The sequence below is a fragment of the Abramis brama genome (genome assembly GCF_963993115.1).
Source record: "Abramis brama genome assembly, chromosome: 24".
NCBI lineage: Eukaryota > Metazoa > Chordata > Actinopteri > Cypriniformes > Leuciscidae > Abramis > Abramis brama.
This window is the reverse complement of record NC_139986.1, coordinates 4,077,163-4,098,715: the sequence shown is the minus strand read 5'-3', so window position 1 is coordinate 4,098,715 and position 21,553 is coordinate 4,077,163. Positions and strand designations below refer to the sequence as shown.

The following is a 21,553-nucleotide window of genomic DNA, read 5'->3' as shown; positions in this document are numbered from 1 at the left end:
CATGAAAACCTATTCTAGTAGAGCCCAAAAACAAAATTAAGACGTACAAGGGCATAAAATTGGCTCTTTAATTTAATTTTCAAGTAAAAAAAGACAATTTTGATCACTTAATCTCAGACCCTTATTGCTTATGTATCATCATCATTTGTTTGCCCTGTTGAGTCAATACATGGTAATGAAGCCACAATACAGCGTTTCTGTTAAGTTCTGTCGAGTCTAGTCCGGTTATATGTGTTGCCACTCCTCTGCGGTGAGTAATGATGTTTTAGAAAGGACTGACCAGTGCATACAAACATTTGTTTGACCAGTGCATACAAACATACAAACCTTTGTTTGTTTTTGACAATTATTCATGGGGAGGATTTTTTTTTGATAATTTGATAGAATTTTTGTCGGATGACGACATCTCTGGTATTGAATGTGTTCGTTCTGCCAGACTTTATCCGCTCTCGGAGGAAAACAGACTCACTTTATTTTACAATGTTCATTTTACTGTTTGTTTATCCAAGTGATTAATACAAATTAACTGCATTTACTTAATGTGTAATTATTTTCTGGAGCTGCTTGTACTCATGTGGTGATTGTTGTTGTTAGTATTAGGCTCATTTGAGATGCCAAGCGGCTCAGCTTTAAAGCATGTGAGTGTTGGTACGTACAGTCAGGAGAGGAGTGAAAAAAAGAGCTGTCAAGCCAGCAAACTCCCACGTCTCGTAGTAGGCCAGCAATCTATGGAAATAAAGAAAATATTATATTCATGCTCTCAGTGTCAGTGAAGTGGATTATTTTGAAATATTGCTGTTGGTACACGAACAAAAAACCCTTTTTAGTTTAATAAAAACATGATCACATTTTCTATATGAGATTATGCTGTCAGAGTGTATTAATCTCATACACATAAAAATATATCTATATATATATTTAATAATAATATTAGTGTTAATGGACATGAGCTGACATGTCAGTAGGTTGTTTCCAGTCATGCTGAGAGTGACTTTGACTCTGAATCTGAAAGCTTTTCAGCCTCACTGAGAGAAATGATGCTACATGTCAGACTCGTAATGTTACGATCCACACAGGCTAATGACAAATCATTAGTATGTTATGATTTGGTGAATTGGTTGCGAATTCTTACAGTCATTTGTACGTTGTTTTATGATCTGCCCCATGAGGGTTAAGTTTAGGGATGGACCTTCACTGTGAAGTTTTACCTACAAATCTGTTTTCATATGAATCAGATTGTACATATTCTTTACAAAATGTCTTGTACGATACTTACGAATTGTCATGAACAGGGTTGGTTGGCATCTCTAACCGCTTTGCACCTGTTGGTGATCAGTGTTTCAGTTCTGCTTATCTTAACCTATTACTGTAGTATGCGTTACTGTATTTTAGTACTAAATTATTGTTTCATATTCATTTTCTCCACAGGGATTACATTACAAACTTGATTTGAAGCTATTTGAAACATTTTGTTTATAATTTTGCTTCAACCCAAAGACAAAGTTACTAGACTTGTTTGAGGAAATGAAGTACTCATGCCATAAAGAATTACACATTTTGTAATCAATGGAAGATATCCAACTTTTGAATAATCATTAATTATAAAAACAAAATATTTTAAATATATTGCAAAACAATCAGAAATGTACAAATTTATATACACTGCCATTCAAAAGTTTACTTTTTTTACTAATACATTTATTCAGCAAGGATATGAAGAAAATATGAAGCAGCACAACTTTGATAATAATCATACATGTTTCTTGAGCAGCAAATCGTCATATTAGAATGATTTCTGAAGGATCATGTGACACTGAAGACTGGAGTAATGATGCTGAAAATTCAGCTTTAAACACAGAAAAAAAATGCATTTCATAATATATAAAAATAGAAAACGGTTATTTTAAATTGCAATAATAATTCACAAATTACTATTTTTGATCAAATAACTGCAGTCTTGGTGAGCAGAAGAGACTTCTCAAAAACATCTTACCGACCAAAAACTTTTGAATGGTAGTTTTGAAGTAGTTTAAAAATGTAGGAAAGTGATATTTAGCTGTTTACTGATTTGTTTGCTGGCGTGATGGTCATTTTCGTGACTCTGATTGGTGGATCCTCTTGTCAAGATTATTGGTAGTGTAGTTCTTCAAAGGGAGTTCGGCTATTTTATACAGTGAGGAAAATAAGTATTTGAACACCCTGCTATTTTGCAAGTTCTCCCACTTAGAAATCATGGAGGGGTCTGAAATTGTCATCGTAGGTGCATGTCCACTATGAGAGACATAATCTAAAAAAAATATCCAGAAATCACAATGTATGATTTTTTAACTATTTATTTGTATGATACAGCTGCAAATAAGTATTTGAACACCTGAGAAAATCAATGTTAATATTTGGTACAGTAGCCTTTGTTTGCAATTACAGAGGTCAAACATTTCCTGTAATTTTTCACCAGGTTTGCACACACTGCAGGAGGGATTTTGGCCCACTCCTCCACACAGATCTTCTCTAGATCAGTCAGGTTTCTGGGCTGTCGCTGAGAAACACGGAGTTTGAGCTCCCTCCAAAGATTCTCTATTGGGTTTAGGTCTGGAGACTGGCTAGGCCACGCCAGAACCTTGATATGCTTCTTACAGAGCCACTCCTTGGTTATCCTGGCTGTGTGCTTCGGGTCATTGTCATGTTGGAAGACCCAGCCTCGACCCATCTTCAATGCTCTAACTGAGGGAAGGAGGTTGTTCCCCAAAATCTCGCAATACATGGCCCCGGTCATCCTCTCCTTAATACAGTGCAGTCGCCCTGTCCCATGTGCAGAAAAACACCCCCAAAGCATGATGCTACCACCCCCATGCTTCACAGTAGGGATGGTGTTCTTGGGATGGTACTCATCATTCTTCTTCCTCCAAACACGTTTAGTGAAATTATGACCAAAAAGTTCTATTTTGGTCTCATCTGACCACATGACTTTCTCCCATGACTCCTCTGGATCATCCAAATGGTCATTGGCAAACTTAAGACGGGCCTTGTGCTGGTTTAAGCAGAGGAACCTTCCGTGCCATGCATGATTTCAAACCATGACGTCTTAGTGTATTACCAACAGTAACCTTGGAAACGGTGGTCCCAGCTCTTTTCAGGTCATTGACCAGCTCCTCCCGTGTAGTTCTGGGCTGATTTCTCACCTTTCTTAGGATCATTGAGACCCCACGAGGTGAGATCTTGCATGGAGCCCCAGTCCGAGGGAGATTGACAGTCATGTTTAGCTTCTTCCATTTTCTAATGATTGCTCCAACAGTGGACCTTTTTTCACCAAGCTGCTTGGCAATTTCCCCGTAGCCCTTTCCAGCCTTGTGGAGGTGTACAATTTTGTCTCTAGTGTCTTTGGACAGCTCTTTGGCCTTGGCCATGTTAGTAGTTGGATTCTTACTGATTGTATGGGGTGGACAGGTGTCTTTATGCAGCTAACGACCTCAAACAGGTGCATCTAATTTAAGATAATAAATGGAGTGGAGGTGGACATTTTAAAGGCAGACTAACAGGTCTTTGAGGGTCAGAATTCTAGCTGATAGACAGGTGTTCAAATACTTATTTGCAGCTGTATCATACAAATAAATAGTTAAAAAATCATATATTGTGATTTCTGGATATTTTTTTATTTAGATTATGTCTCTCACAGTGGACATGCACCTACGATGACAATTTCAGACCCCTCCCTGATTTCCAAGTGGGAGAACTTGCAAAATAGCAGGGTGTTCAAATACTTATTTTCCTCACCGTATATATTTGTTTCTTTTTAATCACACTGACATGTGGCATCTATACAGCACAGTCACGGCAATAAAACTACCACAACGTTACCAAATCAAACGTGACCCTACAGGAATAAAGTCTTGTGGTCATAATATTAAAGAACAAAAATCAGTTGGTCACAACAGTTTACTTGTTGGTTAAGACCAAAGACCTTTCTTAAATGATTCTTCTGTTGTCATTCACAACAATTCATTTATTTTCACTTAAGTTTAACGAGCTACGAGCCTTTCATGTTCTGACAGCTGTCCCGGGATAAACATCAGACCCCGTTTTCACGCCACTCGCACCCAGCAGACGTTCATATCGCATCATGTAACACGTATGAAACAGGAAGACTGAAGACAGCTTCTGAATTAGTTGTCGGCTCTGGTCGGCAGATGTTCACAGTGTGACGTACAATGTTGTCCGTTTGATTTTTCTCTGTTTTATTGACGAGGGGCAACCAGTGGAACGTCTTGAATGGCTAGGGTGTAGTTTCGTCCGCAGCGGGACACTAAGAACAGTATTTCTCAGTAAGTCCTTAAGGCACTATTGGCCGACCACATGGACCTCCGCTCATTGAAGAAACATGTATCTTCCAGCTATCCTTCTACCAGTCGACCTCGCTGTTTAACGGGTGACGTCTTATTTCTTAATTTTTCTAGATGAAAGTTAAAAGGCTGGTTACGCTTCAACTCTCTCACATCTATCTTGAGCGCTGGTTGTAGAACAGCACGAGAAAAGAAGCAAAGGTGTGTTGCGAAATGCAAGATTTACGATGAACCAGGGCCTATCTTGTTTTAATCACCTTGTCGGTTTCAAAAGAACTCCTAATCGCTCCCATATTTGTGGTGAAGTGCTGAATGTTTGGCCTGTTCGCTGCTCAGAGGACTATAAAGTTGTAGAGTTGAGTTGTGTAACACGGCCTCTATAAGTTTTCAAGTGCAAATGGATTTATTATACTGGGTGAATGTCAAGGAATGACTTCACTGATGTTTGTGAATGATTAAGTGATGAGGACAACGTAAAGATCACATTGTCAAGATTTGTACATTATTCGAAGTGTGGTTATTTTTTTATCACAATATAGAAAATTGACAAATATACTGTAGACAAAAGAGAATGTCAACAGATTTGTGTTCTTTTAAGTTTGCAAATGAGCAAAATAAAAGTATTCGTCAATACGAATAATTAAAAAAGATATATTTCTCTTTTTTGTCACTGGTGTTATATTCATGGTGTTACACTTTGGCTACGTTCCCACTGTCAGTTTTTGGGATTGACAACCGCATTTACGTCTCGAAATGTCCCGTTCAACTTACAGTAGCATCTCGAATGCTGTCTGAATACTGAACGTTCAATGAGAGTCAAGAGAGTCATTGGGGAAATAAAGTAATGGGGAAAAAAGAAATAATGTCAAGATGTTAATAAATACTCGATCCGCTTTTATGGGATTCGTTTTGAGACGAATGACTCAAACATATCTCTCAATATCAATATAAAAGCATAGTACAATCTCAGCTGATTGATGCAATTGTACCACCTCGAGTGTGTCCTGAGGGGTAATGCATGTGGCCATGGCCCTGGGATGTTGCTTACAGGCCCGTCAAAAGAGCTCACATCTATTGATTGTTTTTTGCCCATTAAAATTGTAAATCTGATCGCGATCTCTCCCCAACAAGCCACACGATTTGAGGCATCACTCATGTCCATGAAACGAGTAATGTGCCAACATTTTATACTTGGTGTTCGGGGTCAGTTCAGATACCTCACCCCACACATCACACCAGTAACACTGAGGCTCCCCAAAAGATCTGAAGTCACACCGCTGCCTCTCTATGGCATCTGTTTCATTCAGGATATTGAGTTTCTACCCTGCAAACATGGTACCTCAGTGTCTAGGCTTCATGCCAAATCTCATTAGTACCTCAAGAGCACTATCAGGCAGAAACGCTTATTAAGTGCACATTTGTTTCTGTGCAGCTCATCTGGTGACACAAGTCCTCACTGACCTGTGTGCGCCGGACTCTTTACCTCACATGACTTATCAACTCACTCTAAGGGTAAATGAACGTATGTTGTGAGGTCAAAGCGAGTCCCATCTGGAGATACCGTGAGGTTAATGTGCACAGATGGAATAAAACCAGTGCATTTAAATCTGCGTATGTGCATGCTTTATTTATATACTGCAATCTAGTGTCACTAGATAATCATGCTGACATATTAATAAACATTATACGGTTTTACTTTATTTAGAAGGGTGACGTGACCTTTCACACCATTTCTGAGGCAAAACATCATGAGCTCATACAAACAATCGTTAGTAAAGTAATAAAGGATAGCTTTAATGTTTCTACAAAAGAAAGAAGCAAATGCTGAATCACAGGATTACAATGCTGTAAACATCAGGGGTCTCATTTATAAAACTGTGCGTAGGATCCTTACTAAAAGTGTACGTGCGCCCGAAAGCCAAAAATGGCGTACGCAAAAAAATATTCAGACTTATAAAACCGTTCGTACGCCAGAACCTGCGCAGAATTCACTTTATAAATCCCAGTCAGCGGAAGATTGTGCGCACATGCGTCTCCTCCCCGAAATAACCATATATGGAGCTTACAACGCCTAGTTTTACTATGCATATCCTCATCTGCATATAATTTGCATATAATTATTCATCCACGTGATAACGTTTAACGGTACAAGACACATTACATTAATAAAAATCAAGTAGTTGCCTATCCTTGCCTTGTTTTTGAATACATAAATCAAATAGTGTAAAATACATTTCAGAGAAAGTTTTTTCTCAATCTTTTCCACTGGCCGAATTGTATTTTTAATTGATTTCTATTTTTAATGGAAACGGATAGACCTTGTGCATTATTTGCACTAAACTATTTTCTCAGACAATCTGGTATTATCATGATAAGCAATTATCTCTGTGGTTAAAACATTAAAACACAGCACGCCACAGGAAAAGTGTTCAAAAGCATCGCATCCACAACAAATATTTCTATTGATTGAATATAAAAAATGTTGTAACTTCTCAGTATGATTTCATGTTTAAGTGTTTAAATATTTGAATGGCATATTTAATCTAAATGTTTATATCAGAAGTAAAACATAGTTTAAATCATTATTTTATTTATTTAAACTGCGTCAGTTTCACTAAACGGCCCAGCGCGCTCGCTGGCGCGGACATTTAAGAAGGGATGGATATTTGCTTCAAGTGACAGGCTTGGTGAGTGAAATTATATTTGTATTATCTTTCTGTAGATGTTTAATTTTCTTTAGATTTTCTGTCTAAAAGTGACCAAAAAGACATTTAACTCCAGCTCACCATCGGTGTCGCCAAACTGCTCCATCTCCAAAACGTTCGTACGCATGGGTCAGAGTTTGCGTGCAGGTGCGCATATATTCCCGTCAAGTTTGTTTTTATAAATCACAACTTATGCGTCGAAAGTGGCGTACGCCTCTTTCAGGGCCTGTTTTGTGCGTACGCAACGGTTATAAATGAGGCCCCTGATCTCATTATTTCAAATGGTCTCTTTAATATGGCTTGTGTCTTTATTGGTTCTTGACTGTTCTTTGTTACCTGAACCTTGTTAATTCCAAGACAAAAGGCCCTTAAGCTGAAAGTGTTTGACGCAGTTACAGCAGAGACGCATGTAATTCCCTCGGTCTGTTCGGTGCTGCGCTGGAGAGACGACACAAGTCTCAGTTTAGGTCCTCTGAGCGGGATCCGGTTTGCCTTTAAACAAAACCTTGGATGAACAGAGGAGGAATTTCAGCATTTGTTCATATCCTTATCAGTTCTTGTTGAGAAGGATTATCTGGTTTATTTTCTATTTATTTGCGTCAATAAACTAAAGTATTTGATAACTTTTTTTTTCCAGGTTAACATTTATATAGCATTTTTTTTTTTTTTACCATATTTACCAAATTCAATATTATTACTCATAATCATTACTTATCAAGATTAATCAGTTATATTTCTTTTGACAGCCTTGATTTTTAACAGTAACCAAGAAGTAATTTTTAAAATATTTGTAAGAAAAAAAAAAAAAAGTATCACCAGTTATAAAAAATATTAAGCAGCACAACTGTTTCCAACATTGATAAAAAAAAAGCAGCATGTTAGAATGATTTCTGAAGGATCATGTGACACTGAAGGCTGGAGTAATGATGTGGAAAATTCAGCTTTGATCACAGAAATAAATTATATTTTAAAGTATAATAAAATAGAAAACCATTATTTAAAATTGTAATAATATTTCACAGTAATATGACATCTATCTATCCATCTATCTATCTATCTATCTATCTATCTATCTATCTATCTATATATATATATTTTTTTTCCGAATAATGCAGGCTTGATGAGCATGAGAGACTTCTTTCAAAAACATGGAAAACAGTAATGTTTCCAAACTTTTGACCGGTATCATCATATTTGAGTCCTTGCTCCTTGGCATCAAAAAGTTTAAAAACTCTTGGTATAAACAATATAAATTAGGCCTCTTTTTTTTGTTTTTTTTGTTACGTTACTTGTAATACTATAACTTTATTCTCATAATAAAAAAAAAAAAAAGTGTTTTACTACTTTACCACTTTAATCTCGTAATGTTGTGACTTTTTTGATTCTCAATCTTCGATACTTATTTATTTATTAGTATTATTATGTTTTTTAAAGTGTGGTATTACCATGCTGTTGTGTCCTAAAGACAGTGGATTTGCGGTAATCACTCATGTGAGCTGACCGCATTACTTGTGCATCACATCCACCCACAGTTTCCTCCCTGCATCCCTGTCTGGGCTAAAGAGCAAGCAGTGGTTTGGTTTATAGTTTCAGTGTGCTTTGTGCTCTGTCCACAGAATACAGAAGAAGCTTGCTGGTTAACTGGGGCTCAGCACCCTTGTTCTGTTCACTGTTGGAATGCATGAGTCAGGCTCATTGGGATGGTGTCTAACTGAGGTGTCACGGTAGGCTCAAAGAGAGTTTGTGAAGTCCAAGAACTTTCAGTAACTCTCCCAAGGGATTATTGCCACACTAAAGGCCCGGGTATACTTCATTTTACGTGTTCCACTCAGTCTCACACACAGTTGAGCTTTTCGAAGTATACTCTTTTGGCTGTAAACGTGGAAAGACACTTGCGATGCATGCACACTATCTAGTGGACTTTTATTTTTAAAGGAATAGTTCACCCAAAAATGAAAATTCTGTCATTAATTACTCTCCGTCATGTCGATCCAAACCCATCAGACTTTCGTTCATCTTCAGAATACAAATGAAGATATTTTCAATGAAATCTGAGGGATTTTTGTCCCTCCATTGACAGTCTACGCAACCACCACTTTGATGCTTCAAAAAGTTCATAAAGAGATCGTAAAACTAATCCATATGAATTGAGCGGTTCCAAAATTTAGTGAAGAGAATCGATCGTTTTATATGATGAAGAGATTTAATTTAGGCTTTTATTCACATATAATCATTCATCAATGCACACATCATTTGTGGTAAACGGAAGCTCAAGCATGAGTAATTAATGACAGAATTTTAATTCTTGGATGAACCATACCTTTAATCACTCAAATCTCTTGCACGTGCGCTGTAGTTTACACACTGTATACACACACTGACACAAAAAATGGACCCTTTTTATGATGAAAATTACATCACGCGGACAGTGCGCGTAACGCAGACGGCCGAAGTATTCTGTGGGCTTAGCAAAACAAAGGTTTAACTTTTTTTTTTTTAAGTACAAATATTTCCCTATATTCATTAAAGGTGCTTTAAGCGATGTCACACGTTTTTTAGGCTGAAACATTTTTTGTCACATACAGCAAACATCTCCTCACTATCCGCTAGCTGCCTGTCCCCTGAACACACTGTAAAGAAACGCGGTCTCTGTAGACAGCCCAGGCTCCACAAACGGCAACAAAAACAAACTGGCCCAGCCTGGACCACGAAACATAACAAATACATAACAGTGTTCCAGCCAATAACCGACAAGAATGATTTGGGGGTGGGGGGTTAGTGTGCGTGCACATGAAGGGGAGGAAGTGGAGGAGAGAGAAGCATGAAGAGGGAGGTTAGCTAGAGGAGAGATGTCCTAGACAACAACAACAACTAACATTAGAATGATATTCTCTTGAATTTTGATATGGACGACACACGGACAAAGAGACGACGTTGCGATGAACAAATAGCAAAGAAGAGGGAAAAGGAGAAGGAACGCGCAAAGTCACGAATTTACATCGGAAAAGCCTGTTTCAGGAAGCACGGAAGGGAGGGGGAGGGGATGGGATGAGGAGGAGGGAGGGTCGAGCTAGCCTCCATTTTGTTTGACAATACTTCGAACGTCAACAAAAAGTGACTTCACCCGACATCGCTTTGAGCGCCTTTAAATCAGTGTTTCCAAACCCTGTTCCTGGAGGCACTCCAGCAGTGCACATTATCTGACTCATCCATTACAGGTCTTGGACTCTCTCTACCATTGAGCTGATGAATTGAATCTGGTGTGTTTGATTAGGAAGAGTTTAAATATGTGTATTGTTGGTGTACCTCCGAGAACAGGATTAGGAAACTCCAATAAGTTTGAAAACCTCTGCTCTAAACAATTTGTAACGCTTTAGCAACCGCAAGCATCACTCACATTTACTTCAGAAAGTGTTAAAACGTTGTTGTGCTTTACTAGTCAGCTCAGCAAATGGACATGAGACAGTGGCAGTCTCTTCAAATCGAAGTAGGACGAGATATTTTGTCTTTGTATTGTCCTCAAGTGTTTGCTGGGAATCATCAATGAAATGTGTGTGCAGCTGAAAAACTCTTCAGCTGCAGATCAGATAATGATTCAAAGCACACTGTATCTCAGCCACAGTGGGGCTGTGTTGCATTAGTCTAGCCGAGGGACTCTCGCTGGACAGACGCTTGCCAGAAAACTAGCGGTTTGCTTTCAGACTTTAAAGAAAGCAGGCCAGACCAAACGAAACTCTCCGTTCTGCCTCATGCCACACTAAGCTGTATACTACACCACGAAACCTACAGATATCATTAGCCCTACCACTAATCCAACACGAGGCCTTCCCATGCTGGACGTATAGCGATATATAATGAAATCATCTGATTCTTTAAATATGAGGCTTTGTGTTGCGGTTCCTGCTGAAAAGAGTAGACCCAGTATAGACTTGGGTTATGCTGTACCACATAGAAATTATTTCTGGTTAACCCTGTACAGCCTGGCATATGAAATAATAGCCAGAAAAATCGTTTTTTAAATATTTTTTTTATGTAAGTTTATTTAACATTTAGATAAAAAAAAATCTATATAAAAAGTTTGCATGTGTGTTTTTGAGTATCATATTTGATACATCAGGCTTTTATGGCTCATATAATATAATAATAGTGTGAATATGGAGTTCATACTCGAGGAGAAAAAGACAACTCAATATTATTCAAGGCCTAAGCTAAACAAAAACATGCAATTTGCTGCAGTTGCTATTTATATGGCCAAAAAGTAACATGATTATTATTATTTTATTTTTTTACAAAATGATGGATAATCAAGTTAAACCTAAGTTGCTGCAATCCAGTAAGTGTTCATCTTGAAATGTTACTATCTACATAACAGTTATTCTTACGTTTACTTTATTAAAATCAGTTAAGATTTCATTGCAAAAAGACATGCGAACCACACTGTGAAGGGGGACATTTTTACAATTATAAATGCCTTGTACTTGCTAACAAAAAAGAAGTTGGCATGTTGTAGACTGTGTACAATAGGTTTTCAGCAAACATGTTGATCTTTTAGGGGCCTTAGAAATTGGCGTATCAAATATGATACAGAAGTCCCCATCAAACCAGCATCCAAATTGCAACATATAACGTGAAATGGAAGCAGTGAAGAGGAAGGATCTTCTCAACGAAATGATGTTTAGCACTACGATTATACTTGTGATTTATTTGCTTAACAGGTATTTGTGAACTGCAAGATAAGCTTAAGTCACATATAGTTAGATAGGCTGGCTAATGTAAAAAGAGAATGTTCTTGGGGGGAAACCACATGGACGTGGGGTGCTGCCAAAACTTAAAACAATTACTGTGTTCATGCACTGCTCTTTCCCTTTTTCTCTCGGTGGTTTTCAAATGTTTTTCTTTTCAAATGTGGCTGTGGTTCATCGAGATTCTGGAAATGGTTTGTCTTTTTAAATCATTTATTGTTTGCTATGGTTATTCACTCAGAGGATCTTGGCTTCCCCAAAACGAGCCTCTCTTTTGATAATGCTAGGTGACTATTCGTATCAAAGACCTTCTCGTTCTAGTGTTCGGACACTTGTTTGGGATGTCATGTTTCATCTCATAGGCCATTTATATAATATGATATAATGAATAATGTAATGAATAAACCATAGACTGTTTAGTGCTTTGTCTTCCGTGAGAACTTTATTCATGTCTCCATTTCCCCATGCAGGGTCACACGAAGGCTGCAGGTCTCTGCCAGCACTTAATCAAAACTGAAAATTAATGTTGACTGATTAGGTTACTTTCAGATTGGGGCTCAATTAGGGTGTGCTAATTGTCCTTTCTGATGTGAGAATCTCTTTGGGAAAGCAAGGGAGGGGCTGGACCAAAATTCTCTTCTCTATTCAAGAACCGAGATTGTCGAGGTTGAACTTTTTGATGCAAGCTAGGCTCCCCAAATATGTCAGATATGTGTATATAAGTGAAGATTATAAATGTATATTATCTGAGATTTAGTTTCTATTAATTTGACACTTTTTCAACCTAGATGTTGAAACATAAACACAATAGAAACAAAGAGAAACACACTATGGAATATACACTCACCTAAAGGATTATTAGGAACACCATACTAATACTGTGTTTGACCCCCTTTCGCCTTCAAAACTGCCTTAATTCTACGTGGCATTGATTCAACAAGGTGCTGAAAGCATTCTTTAGAAATGTTGGCCCATATTGATAGGATAGCATCTTGCAGTTGATGGAGATTTGTGGGATGCACATCCAGGGCACGAAGCTCCCGTTCCACCACATCCCAAAGATGCTCTATTGGGTTGAGATCTGTGCCATTTTAGTACAGTGAACTCATTGTCATGTTCAAGAAACCAATTTGAAATGATTCGAGCTTTGTGACATGGTGCATTATCCTGCTGGAAGTAGCCATCAGAGGATGGGTACATGGTGGTCATAAAGGGATGGACATGGTCAGAAACAATGCTCAGGTAGGCTGTGGCATTTAAACGATGCCCAATAGGCACTAAGGGGCCTAAAGTGTGCCAAGAAAACATCCCCCACACCATTACACCACCACCACCAGCCTGCACAGTGGTAACAAGGCATGATGGATCCATGTTCTCATTCTGTTTATGCCAAATTCTGACTCTACCATCTGAATGTCTCAACAGAAATCGAGACTCATCAGACCAGGCAACATTTTTCCAGTCTTCAACTGTCCAATTTTGGTGAGCTCGTGCAAATTGTAGCCTCTTTTTCCTATTTGTAGTGGAGATGAGTGGTACCCGGTGGGGTCTTCTGCTGTTGTAGCCCATCCGCCTCAAGGTTGTGCGTGTTGTGGCTTCACAAATGCTTTGCTGCATACCTCGGTTGTAACGAGTGGTTATTTCAGTCAAAGTTGCTCTTCTATCAGCTTGAATCAGTCGGCCCATTCTCCTCTGACCTCTAGCATCAACAAGGAATTTTCGCCCACAGGACTGCCGCATACTGGATGTTTTTCCCTTTTCACACCATTCTTTGTAAACCCTAGAAATGGTTGTGCGTGAAAATCCCAGTAACTGAGCAGATTGTGAAATACTCAGACCGGCCCGTCTGGCACCAACCACCATGCCACGCTCAAAATTGCTTAAATCACCTTTCTTTCCCATTCTGACATTCAGTTTGGAGTTCAGGAGATTGTCTTAACCAGGACCACACCCCTAAATGCATTGAAGCAACTGCCATGTGAATGGTTGATTAGATAATTGCATTAATGAGAAATTGAACAGGTGTTCCTAATAATCCTTTAGGTGAGTGTACAATAAAATAATTGATTGATCTAATGTTTGATCAAAACAAAACAAAGACTGGGCTAAATGTTGCGTTAGTTTTAGCCATATTAACAAGTGAAATTTGTGCCAAAATACTGTGGTGTTTGATAGGACTCAGTGTCTATATTTAATTGTAAAAAGTGTTTTCTTTTCCTTTTTAACTTCCAAAAGCTTATTTAATTTGACATTCTTTATATACATGAATATATGTAAAGTTAGTTTAGATTGACCCTCAATATTTGGATCTTACATTTCTGGTTTTATATCAGTATTTGAAGTATAATATCAGACCATTGAATTAAGTAGCAGGTGTTGCAGTTGTTGATAATTGAGTTTGGTAAATGTAACTTCAGTGGAACAAATCAAACCATCTCAGCTTGTGAGCAGGACACAGCTTGAAAACAGGATAATATTACGTTTTAAGGCTCCTTACTGGAACCACGGTCTCATGCCGGATATCATTATCCTTCTTCTCAAAAGTTACACATTCCCCCATATCAGACCCCAAAGGCTGTAGCCAGTCTCATTCTCAGCTGATAGTCATTGTTAAATGTTTGTTTGATTGACTATTCACATTTTGCCTTTTCTCATAGACAGCAGGCATAATTGTAGTAGAAACGATTTGTCAATGTAGACATTTGTATTGACAAATTGAATTTTTAAATACTTCTGTCAGTTATTGGATAATTGTGCATGCTCATTTCCCGTATGTTTACACATTTGTCATCGTCTAATAATCACTTAATGTTAAAAAATGCTAATAATTGAATAGCACTGTTTAACAAAATTTTTCATACTTTTCATAAAATTAACATTATAAGGTTATGATGCCTAAATTCATTTGTAGCATTTTATTTTTTTAATTTTTTTTAGACAAAATAGTTTGACCATTTGTTATTGGCCTATCAAAATCAGCCAGAATTGTAATATTGGTTCCTAAACATGTGACATATACAGTGGGGTCCAAGACAGTAATGCATTACAAGTAACGCAATATCACTGACACGCCAGGCTCTCCCGTCACACCCGCGCGGCGATCACTTTCTCCCAAGTTCTAGGCCTTGTCCACACTAATACATTTTTGTTTGAAAACGCATCTTTTACTCTCCATTTTGGCCTTCCGTCCACACTGAGATGGCATCTTTTCCAACGAAAACTAAGCTTTTTGAAAATGCTCTCCAAAGTGGATATATGTGAAAATGCTGTTTTCACATTGTAGTGTGGACTGTGAAACCGGAGGTATTTGAAACCGATGTCGTAAGTTTCGTCATGTAACGCATATTGAACCCATAGATGTGCTATTCACTTTCACACAATTGCTAAAATATGTATCTTTGCTCACTCTTCATATCACAGTCCTGCAAAGAAGACAGAATTTACTCACATTTGCTGTCCTGCGGCAAAACATGAGAGCAGTCGCGTTTTAGACCAAACATATAATGGTGAGTGAGTGCGACCTGGACGCATCAGTGAATGGGGAGATATCTTTCTAAATAAAATGATCCTGCCAGAAGAATTGCGTGATAACTTGATTGTCTTGTTCTGTCTGTATCATCTCAGTGAGCTTTTATGAGGGTTTACACATGCGGTATTGTGTGCGCTGTGTAAACATGATGGTTATAGTTCTAGACTAAATGTGTGCATGCATTTACTCATCTCACTTGCACAAAAAACACATTCAGTATACCTCAAAATGAATACACTCAGAATTCTGTCAGGACCACTATCGTCAAATACGATTGACAATTAGCACACAGTTAGGACTGGCGGGATGGTTCTGTTCTGGGCAAGAACTCCCTGTGCATCTATGCAGCCTAGCATGGATAAGAGCAGCAATAACCCCCTTAGGGTAAACAGAACAGAACCAACATGAATGTATTGCAGATATCAGTAATTCAAGATTTTAAAGTACACCGTAATTCGAGAATTTATTCAGATTCAAGGGGAATCAGAATGCCATACTGACTGACGAGAGGAGGAGCTGGGGAGGGAGGAGGGTAATTCACTCCTGAGAACGCGATAGCTGCTGATAATACTGAAGGAACTTATATATGTATACAGTAATGGGCGTCGTATTCCTATACTATAGGTAGACATGGATCAGCTGAGTGTCAGCTGATGCGAGCTTGACTAACGTGACCTGCCAGAACTGAAGCTACGCTTAATTATCACGCAAACCTGCAATGAAATGTTAACTAACACAAATATACTTTATGTATTTAATCTCACTTTATTAACCAATGTATTTGCTGCTGACCTGCGATTCTCCAACTCAACCATACTAATAAGCAAAAATGACTTTAGATAAACATCACATTTGTTTAATTTTTTGCTTTTATTGCTGACGTAAGAGTGATGAACTTTATTCTCCTGCGTCCTATTCTTCCGTATTTCCTTCAGCCGGAGGATTATTCATTTCACTTTTGGTGTGAAGGGGCTTTTACATTTACCAAAAATTTACATTTACCAACAAACAAGCAAGCTCAGCCCATGGCTGAGAAAAAATAACTCATTACTTTCCACAAAAAGTAACTAAGTAACACAATTAGTTGTTTTTTTTTAGGTAGTAACACAATATTATAATGCATCACTTTAAATGTAACTTTCCCCAAAACTTTTCCATGACTTTCCTATGTGGTCTCAGGCTTTTAAACCCCACTGTGTGTCGCCACATAAGGTCCTGGAGAAAAAAAAAAAAAAATGTAGGCATCCTAGAAAAACCACAGAGGGTAAATGATTGTCTAAAGGCTGAGTTCACGTTTTGTAGTTACGGTCCAATTTTACCCGCAATTGAGCTTGACGAGTGTTAATTTTGACCCCTGCATTCAACTGCACACAACAGGAAAATATGTCAGGTTGAACGCCATCAAGCTCCTTGTACATGCAAGTGGCATTCAGCGAGCCCCAGGGTGCTTTGCACGAGTTTGGAAACATCCCGGTAGCAGGACAATTTTGGCTTGATCTCTGTCGCTGTATGAGTCACACTGGATCCACACTAAGATGAAGTGTTTGTGTGTTTGCTGTGTGTGTGTTTGCCTTCCTGCTGTTTCCTGGACTCCCCCAGGCATGTGACCTCTTGGCCCGTGCTTGATTTATTCATTTGAAATCATTTAATCTGATGGGTTACATTTTGTCAAAACACTGTCTCATTAACTGTGATCCATGCACTTTGTTTCTCGTTCGACCTATTGTACTGCCATGGGGCGCCAGAATAAACACACATAGAGCAAAGCGCTTGTGCTAAGAGCGACTGTGGCCATGAATGCATGCTTTGTTCTAAGGTGTGCTGCTGTGGCCAAAAGACTATTAGCAATGTCTTGATTTACTCATGCAGATGGTCTGGTCCAATGGAAGCTGATGGATTGCATTTGAGAAGGTCACGTTAGTTGGACTTTGGGCCTGTCTGCATGCTCTGGCCAGTTTGTTATCTTTCACGTGATGAAAACGGGGAATGATCTGTGAGAGGAATCATTGTGTTTGACATGCCGGACATAAGCCGGTTGATTCCCGTTCAGTGTGGCTTTACTGGCATCGGAGGATCTTCCCAGAGGTGCTATTATCTTGTGGATTATTGTTTATCCTACCTCTGCAAAAAGCTTTTGCTTGAAGCCTCGGTTTGGCTGTTTTCATGTGAATATGTGACTTTTACCAGCAGGCACTGGGCCTGGAGTAGGCTTCGTTGGAATGGATGAATCGGCGTCTCTGCTGGGAGCACAGACCCACAAAGTTCAACCAAGAATTTGTGGACCTGATCTTTCATTGAATGATTTTCCATTAAACCGCTAATGTGCATATTGAATATTCTGTTTCCCCCGAAGATTTGAGGCAACTTCAATTGTATTAGTCATTGAGAAGCACAAAATGTCTCTGACATTACCCTTAAGGCAAGACAAAGCCAATGTTTTTCATGCAATAGTCAATTTAGGTATTTTGGCTTCCATAACTTGTCTTCTTCCAGACTAGTGGAAAGAAAACATCCATAATACCCATTTGAGTGTTCCTTTTATCGCACTTTATCTATTTGCGCCTGTAGATTTCAATTACAATACGTATCTTTACAGGCCTTTTTCACAAAATGAGTTATTCTCCACTGAGCCAGAAATCTCTACTTCAGAAGCGCCTACATGCACCAAAACGCTTGTATTTTCCTATCTATATTCTGAAGCTTTTTACAGAGGGGTTTGTTCATTTATCATTCACCTGATTTATATAACATATTATTCTTAAAAACATGGTGATTTTTTCTTTTCTTGCTGTTGACAGTATTATCTGCGGACCCCTTAAAAAAGTAAATAAATCACTGTTTTTGCGTTCTCACGCAAATGTTTTGTGTTTCCTGAGAGACTTTGCTTTCGCTAGCAAAACATTTTGAGCTCTTTGCGAGCGAATGCACAGTTTCTTGGCGGAGCGCAAACGTTTGTGCTAGCGAAAGCAAAAGCATTGACAAATACTTTTTCTCCATCTCATATTTTTTTCCTTCAACTTGTCCCTTTTGGGGCTCCATAATTATCTGATTTATGGAGTGGTATTGAGATATCCAAAATCCCTTCGAAAAACCTTTATCTCTAAATATGTAAACAAAACGAAACAAGAATTTTGAATCTGGCTTTATCCAATGTTCAAATTTCTGTTCTGGAAATGTATGGAAATTAGTGCATATTTAATTAGATATCTCCTCATTTGCAACATAACGAAACATTTGAGAAAACTTGTAATGCAAAACAACTGTCTTAATGTAGGTACTCTGATTAATCAACTGGGGAAGTATGGTGATATCTTTTAGTTGTTTTTTTTTTTTTACCCTATTCACCTGTGGTGTCTGGCCCCTAAATGAATATGGATCCTTTTCATATTTCCAGGATTCTCAGAAGCGGAAGTCATTGTTATAGTGGTGAATGGGAGATGATAGGAAATAAAAAAATAAAAAATAAATTGCATTTGCTCTAAAAGCAGAAACAAAAAAAGAAATGCGATAGTGTCAATATGACTTTCCAAAAGAGGGGAAAAAAGAGAAATATTTATTACAGCAGTCAGAAGAGAGAAAGATGTCAAATTTGCCAGCTCTCCCTCAGCCGTTGTATTAGAAACACCCTCACAGCAGCGTTAATTCATTTTTTGTCATTCACTGCAAAAACAAAGTATAGTGTTATGAATGTGTATTAATTTAAAAAAAAAAGACTAGATTTGCGATGTTGATAACTGTGGAAACGCTTCATCACAGTCTGTGAAAAGGGTCCATTTTGCCATCATCATCATCTTCCTCTTGTTTAGTTAAAAACCTGTATGATAAAAGAAGTTTATATCCATAAAACTACTTACTTTAATATACTACTATAAATACACCATAATAAACTAGTGTAGTTGCTTGTTTCATTATTTGAAGTTGTGGTCATGTGGACTAGTGAACTTTGATAACCACTTGTCAACATGTACTTTCATAGTTGTATATTGTGCTGAATGTCTCCTTTTTTGTTTCACTGAAGAAAGTAAGCAATGGGGTTTTTAATAACATGAGGATGAGAAAATAATGACTGTGCTTTTATTTTCTGATGAACTATTCCTTTAAGTGGGACAACCCTAAAGAAAATTAAAGCTGCACGCAGCATTTATCGGGGTTCAAGCAGTTAAGGCCTTTAAGCACACAAGCATCAAAAGACATTAAGTTTTATTTAGCAAGCATTTAACAACTGCCATCATAGATGAAAAAGTCAATTTACAGCCTATAAAGGCAGTTTACCATAGGAAATATATGGTTTTAAAGCGTTTTTACAGTTATAGCACCTTTTGCCTGAGTCTTCTTATAGTCTTGCCTGATCTCCACCACTTTTATTAGTAGTACTCAAAGTGTGCCCATATATATGTGTCAGATTTGTTGTAAATATGTCATTTTGATAAGGAGTTTAGACAATTATATTCAGTGGCGTAACGAGCCAACACCGGGCCCTTAAGTAGGATTATCAAGGCGGGCCCCTTGATGACGCAATTGATGACATTGATGATGCAATGTCCGCGAGTAGGCTACCATGAATAGGGCAGGATATGATCATACACAGCATGTAAGAGATGAGATGACTAACAAAATCAGGAGTAGCCTACGCTCACCAAAAACAAAACAAAAAAAACAATGGGGACAGCGCACTATAAAACATTGTTAGGCCTAGGTCCAAATACATAAAAAAGATGCTCTCTTACATTATAGCGGGATTTTCCGGGCTTTCCTATGTGCAACTGCAAAGTTGTCGATTAGATCAGGATTGTGCGCACAGGGATTCTCAATTGACCCTTCGCAGGGAGTTTGATTGACAGGCGATCTGACTAATCATAATCCGCCATTTTGTCCAACAAAGCAGTCAGGAGAGTTAGTAGATTAACATAGGAGGATTTAAATTTGAAAAACAAAGTGTACTGACGTCTTAGCACTTTAAAACAACATTCCTTTTATGTTCATTCATGTTTATTTTAATGCTATAAATTAACTAGAAGGAAGAAATGATCGGTTCACAAGCAGCTTTAACTGAGCCTCGAGTCTACAGCGATCTGTCAGACACATTAAAGAGTCACAAAACGGTATTTATTGTTTAAATGTCTCTAAAAAATGACTACATTTGAAAGGTGAGACTTTGTTTCATATCAAAAGTACTTGTCTGTCAGTAACTAAAGTGGGCGGGTCTTTGCGAACGGTCATTGACAGTATGGATGAGGATTCGCCAGTCCCAATTCAAAACAAATTTCATCACAATCCATCATTGTTCGTTTCAAACATGTGAGAGCATCAAAATGATCCATGGGTGAAATTGATTGGATTTAATTAATTTTTTTGTCTGTTCCTATCATAATTTTAACATTTTGGCGTTATTGTTTAGCTATTTACCTATGTTTTCAAATTTCCTTTGTTTTTTTGTTGTTGTCTCGATCAGACTAACGGCTTTGAAGATAACCACAATTTTTTAAAGCTCTAAATGACACTTACAAAAACCATAAGGCGAAACCTGGCATGTTTGGTATTGTTGGACTCGGCAAGGATTCTTAGGAGGTCACTCCTGTGAAAAAAACACGAGCTTGAAACTTCTAAGGCTCCTTCAAGGCATTGTGCCAATGATGTATACTGAGTTTTTTGAGATACACCAATGTTCTCATAGACTATCATGGCACCCTGGACATAGACACTGCGTGCCAATTTTCAGTAGACTAATGGTTGGGTGCGCTTATAGCTATTTTCATGATTTTTTTCACTGTTATAGCACCACCAAGTGGCCAATTGTCACGATTTTTTTCATGTCAACTCAGATTGAGCTTATGAACATGTGTCCCAAGTTTAGCGAAAATATCTTTCCGTTCGCAAGTTATAACCATTTTATAGCGCCACCAAGTGGCCAATTGTCATGATTTTTTTTCACGTGACCTCAGAATGAGCTCATGAACATGTGTCCCAAGTTTTGCGAAAATATCTCTTTCTGTTCACAAGTTATAACCATTTTATAGTGCCACCTAGTGGCCAATTGTTGCGATTTTTTTTCAAGTGATCTCAGATTGAGCTCAGGAAGATGTATCCCAAGTTTAGCAAAAAAATCTCTTTCCGTTCACAATTTATAACCGTTTTAGTAAAAGTGGCCCTGGTGCCATCAAAGATTTTGGTTCCCCTTATCGACCGTTAATTGAAATTTTGAATTTTTTGGATGATTATTGATTGTCAGACTCCAGAGAA

At 38.1% G+C, this 21,553-nt stretch overlaps 1 protein-coding gene across 1 annotated transcript in view; it reads left to right on the top strand.

Annotated features, from left to right (window-relative positions):
• sugct (succinyl-CoA:glutarate-CoA transferase) overlaps nt 1-21,553 on the top strand; it is a 144,650-nt gene that overhangs the window by 36,142 nt on the left and 86,955 nt on the right. The gene's annotated exons all lie outside the window — the stretch shown is intronic.